The following is a 6,120-nucleotide window of genomic DNA, read 5'->3' as shown; positions in this document are numbered from 1 at the left end:
GCTCATCATTACAAGAGACATTTTGTCATAAGGCAAACAAAACTAAAGTACTAATAGGTTACACTGTGATAGAATGATAAAACGATAGATAGAGCAACAGATGGAACGATAGATAGATATGAATGATGGCAAGTACATATTCATAGCTTAAGGCAACATAAAACATCTAAATTACTTTCCAACAAAATGTTCCTTATGATCCATTCACAGTGGACTCACCGAAAAGTTACATCGTAATATCGTGTGTTATCAATGACACTATTCAAATGTTACATCAAACCATTTTGTTATGATGAGCAAATATTAGACGTGATATCAGCCTAAAAATACAGAAACAGTTTTTTTTTCTTCTGCCTGTGGATTTGAAGCATTCATTCCACATCCAAGAATAAGATACCAGTATTAGAAACGATGATTAAATGAAATAAAACTTAAGTTAACCGTCCAGCTAAGACTATAATCCATCGTCTCGTATCGGATCAGGCCTGATCTAACGTATATGCATCGACAACAAAACTGTTTTACAATGCCAACAAATGTGATGAATCAGGCCTGTACATTGGTTCTCTCTCCCTGGATTCAACAGCGTTTCTTATGTATGACCCATACTTACTACGCTAGAGAAATAAAATAACGCCACAGTCTCAAATACTTTGATGTCTAAAGGAATAACCTGCTGGGGAAAAAACCTGTCCAAATGAGCCTGCTAGCCTGATGCAGCTCGCCACCAAACTATGAGAAAGAAACTTGGGTTACTAAGATAAACTCCAAACATTTAACGTTAGGTACATTCTGTTCCCTTTGTAAGATTACATCACATGAACGTAAAGAAAACAATGAAGAGACGTTCGTGTGAATCCTCGAGTGTTGAAGAACCAGTGTTGTCAGTTAGCCACGGAGTTGCCAACTAAGCAGCAAAAATGAGTGAACACACTGCTAGCGTGCTAACTAGCCCAAACAAGCTAACGATCTGTGGCCTGCGCTTCAGCGAGCTAACGAGAGTTACTAATTCAACAACACCAGCGGGTTTATGGAAAATAAAAGACAGCTTGTTATTATCTACAACAACATTATACATACGTCAAAGCAATATTTGTTGACAAGCACATAGATTTTGTTGCCAGCCATTAACCGGGCAACTCCTTAATCCCGAACAGTCGAAATTGGTCTAAATTACGTACGCGGTATATTCCATAAATCGTTCAAGGAGGAAGATTTATCAACAGAGTAGACACTTTTACCTATATCTCTGTATTATAAGTCGACGATAATTCCCATTTTGTCGGTTTTAATGCTCATTCCTTGAAGCCATTATCATTTTTTCTCCCTCTTCGCTGATGTCTCTTTAAGCCTCTCCGTACAGCTGGCGCGTTTCCTCCGCTGTCGCCGCTCACAACAGCGAGTCTAAGTTGTAAAACTTGCGTAGTTGGATTTGGAGAATACCGGGTCATAAAATTCCGCGCTCTTCGGAAAAAAATAATGCGCAGTTTCATTCAACGTAAAACTACGTGAGAAACTTAACCGGATGACGTAGAAACTGGTATCGACTAAATGAAAAGCTACTGTACGTGGTTCAGACTCAGTCATATTATGCAGCCTATTTTCATGTCCCCAACATTTTAGTACCCTGGATAAAATAAAACTCACTTTAATTATGTTAGTTTTTTTTTATATAAGTTATAACTTATAGTAAATGAAATATATAACATAAGTAGATGTGCAGTACCGTTCAAACGTTTTTACAGTTTTTACTGTCATTTTATCAAATAAATGCATAAAAGCGTGAGACATTAAACATAGCCAATGTGTTACATAGTAAAAAAAAAAAGTTGGGTTATTTCTAGTAGCCTAATAACCCCTAATAACCTGGCTGTTTTCCGTAGTGACGGTTCAAATTTCAACGTCCAGTGACAGTAACAGAAAGAAGATGCTGCAGGCAGCCTTGATTATGAATGGTAGGCCACGTCATATTGTTTTTTTTATGTATCTTAATATTTTTTTACAGTCTATGTTCTTAACACATTAAGTGTGTACTGAAATGTTAAATATATTCTAGGGCGTTTTCACACCTATAGATCGTTTGTTTTGTTCCGAAACAGGGAGTAATTTGTTACAGTGTTGCAGTTTCTTCTTGGTAGGGATTGCTTTCACAAGGCAAAGCGTAGCGTACCAAAATTTGTTCATGCAAGTCACATGCAAGTAAAACTGTCCTCTTATTGGTCAGAGTTTCCTCTGCGTCATCCATCAAGATGATTGACAAGTTCGCTCTGTAACTGTCGAGACAGTGGTGTTTTACCTTGACTTTTTTTTACAGTCTATGGGCGAGACCAAGGAAAAGTGAAGCGTCTCGATCGCCCCCCGGTGGCTGGTCCCAGTAGCTAATAGGTCATAAACCCCGCCCTCCCCATGAAGTCGAATGGACGCGAATCGCGATGGAAACTAAACAAATTAAACTTCAAATATTTTTTTATTTCAAAGATGTTTTCTGTAATTATAGGTAGTTTTTAATCACGCTGATTTAAGTTTAAGTGTTTTTTGTTGTTTTGTTTTGACAGCTGTGATTGACAGCTTCTCTAAACGTAGTCACTGAGGAACCAACGGACTTTTTGGGGGATTTTCGGGAAGAGATTGGAGCTGAAACTTTAATTTCTACATGTCCATAACTGTTTATTTCACAAAATAAACTTTGTACTAACCGTTTCTGCGGGAGTGAGGGCGGGACCTTGATGTCGCGGCTTTGCTTCCGGCTCACTAGTCAAGTCAAGTCAAGTTTATTTATATAGCGCTTTTCACGATACAGATTGTATCAAAGCAGCTTCACAGTATTAAATTAAAATAATACATCAATGTTTGTTTCTAGTGGAAAACGTCCACGTTTGGTAATGCTGATCAATAGTATTGTTGATTGATTAATTAAATTAAATATCCCCTACTACTTCGCAGACTCGGGTCCCACGTTCACTACTGCGCAGAATCAGGTCCCAAATCAGCAAGATGTCAGCGCCATATAAGGACTTTGGCGGCTTCCCTTTTTTTACCAATGGAAGAGAGGGAATGGGCGTAGTCCATCTTTTTTACAGTCTATGGTCGAGACACACACAAATACTATAAGAATGTAGCCATCATTGCCGCTATTACATTATGTAAATTATATGTGTATTAATAATACAGCAGCAAATTCAAATGGGCGCTCTCTGGATCTCCCAGCGCTAGAGGTTAACAGTGTCAAGACACACGCAAACACTGTACGAATGTTATAATGTAGCTAGAGCAGGAATCAAGGCTTCATTGGGAACAGCATTCTCGCACGGAGATGCGCAATTTCACAGCATTTTAAGATGATGTGCTTTTTTGGTTTTCAACTGTGATAACTGATGTGCAGAGTCACAGAATCAGACACTACTTTATTTATATAGTACATTTCCAGCTATGAATTATAATCCCATTTGGTTCATTGGTCCATTGGGTCGGATTGCTTTCATACCTCGAACAAACCACCCCAGAGTTCGTTTGTTATCGGGCCGATACCTAGAATGACTACGTCAGACTTCGTACTTCCGCTCAATTTCAGTTCGCTTCTGTACTCAGTCTTGGATAGCGACCATTTTCCCCGTTTTTCTCCGGCCTCAAAACAGCCTGCCAATCAATGAACAGAGGGCGTGCTGAGAGCCGTGACATAGACGCTGATTGTACTGTGGATGCGTAGATTTACTTAACATAATCTGCAAAAGTCGTTCACAGCCATGTTCACTCCGGTATTTCGCTTGATGGATTTGTTTTAGTATCATGTGTTTACAGTGGAAGTTAGATGCGGCTGAGCATGCGCATAATACACGCCATAACCAAATGTTATGTGATTGGCTTATGGGTGACCAATGATTTTAAACTTCAGACAAGAGAATTGCTAATTTCCTCAAAATGAATCGCTACTTTTCTCAAAAAGAATTGCTACTTTTCTCAAAATGAATCGCTACTTTTTCAAAAAGAATTGCTAATTTCCTCAAAAAGAATCACTAATTTCCTCAAAAAGAATCGCTAATTTTCTCAAAAAGAATCGCTACTTTCTTTAAAATGATTTGCTACTTTTTCAAAAAGAATCGATACTTTTCCTAAAAATGAATCGATACTTTCTTTTAATTGAATCGCTACTTTTCTCAAAAAGAATCACTTTAAAATTAATCTGGATGCTTGGATAACACACCTACGTCTACTTTGATTAAAAGTAATGGATAGTGCGGTGGCTGGGATATACGTAAACCAGCATCCATCGCCATGATTTTTGGAATGACTAGAGAAAAAATTACGTTTTAGCCGCATAACATCGGTTATTGACATTTAGAAAATTTTGCAAAACTTTTGCGCAAATCTGTAATGGAAACGCATCTACTGTAACCTTAACCAATTAAATTAGTGGAATGGTGGGGAAATCCTCATTAACGTTGAAACAGTAAGAAGCATTGAGAAGTCTTAACCCTCACACCTAATACTTTTTTCATTTACTTCTTATATTTCTTCTTAAACCCTTCCCTTATGCCTAAAGAACCCTTTTAATCTGGAACCTACATACTGAACCCCCCCCCCCCCCTCCCCCTCCCTAAAACCTATCTTTACGCCTGAAACTCAAAACCTACCCTTACACCTAAAAACTCTTTCAATTGGAAACCTCCATACAACAAATTAGTTTTCCGGGGTGGAACTGTGACGGGGAGTCACAAGATGAATGTATTGGACATGGGCGAAGCCCCCCTTATCACCACCAAGAAAAAAATCCGGGAACCGCCACTGTTTGCAGGTGATGTTTCATTTAGATGACCTTTTCATTCAAACCTGCAAGATTCTTTTGATTAGAGGGATTTTTATTGTTTGAACATATCTAATTGATCATCAGCTGATAAAATACAAAGCCACAGCCTGAGTAATTTCCTATTGTTTATGACATGTGAGTTCCTGGCTCTCTGCAAAGTCTATACTTGAACCTCAACAGTTGGCCTCAGTTCCTATTGTTCATGACACGTGAGTGGCTCTCTGCAAAGTCTATCTTGAACCTCAGCAGTTGGTCTTAGTTCAGTTCAAACATGTGCTTTCTGAAACTCATTTTGCTGCTGTTGATTCCATCATATATAAGTGGTAAGTTTCAGAAAAGGTACGTAGTAACTTTTTTTAAATGTATATTTGGAGAGCTACATGTCTGTAATTATTTCTTTTAGGTGGCTGTCAGACCAACATCAGTGTGAGTGGAGGGCGGAATGTTTGCTCCAGTCAAAACTTTACCCTCACATGTCAGTTTGCTTGCCATGGACCACAAAACCATGTAAAAGTGGTGAAAGATCAACAAGTTGAGCTCAGTCTAGAGTCTTCATGTAATAGTATTACACTCTCTATGCATGTTCACAGTGCAAATAATAATCATACAGGAAAATATAGCTGCGAAACAAATTCATCGGATTCAATAAGCAGGGCTTATGTAAAAGTGGAAGGTAAGTGTGAAATTCTGTCGGCCCATTGAACAATTTTAAACAAAAATTTTTCGACTAAGAACGTTTTTCCTTTTGTGTGAATGTGTGTGTGTGTGTGTGTGTGTGTGATTCAGACTGTGATTTTCCTGCAAAATTATCCACTGTAAATAAAACATCATCCTCTCTGACTACCACATACCAAAGCTCTACACCATCAAGTAAGTTTCTCCAGTTAGCATATCTGAGACTTAATACATCAAGAATTTGGATTATTGAAATAAATCATATTAGCCTATAGAATTGATGTTAATTGCTTTATAGATCAATATGCAGGATAAACTAAATTTAACTTACTGTTTGGTAGAAATGTCTGTTGACAATTGTAATACAATATTATTTAACTCTCCTATTGTCCTGCTAAGAAAATGCTCTGACCTGTGACCTGTAAATAAAATAAAATAAAATAATAATAATAAAAAGAATTACATGCACAACAAAAGTTTGTATATGGTCCCAAAGTAAATTATAATAGATAAAAAACATATATATTTAAATTAAATATTGATAGAGTAATTCATTTTGTATAAGAAAATGTTAAAAAGTTCTGTAGCTGTTGTCCTTTTTCTTGGATACTTTCAATCTTTTATTGGCATTTCATAATATT

Source organism: Scardinius erythrophthalmus, assembly GCF_964197995.2.
Source record: "Scardinius erythrophthalmus genome assembly, chromosome: 9".
NCBI lineage: Eukaryota > Metazoa > Chordata > Actinopteri > Cypriniformes > Leuciscidae > Scardinius > Scardinius erythrophthalmus.
This window is presented reverse-complemented; position numbering follows the sequence as displayed.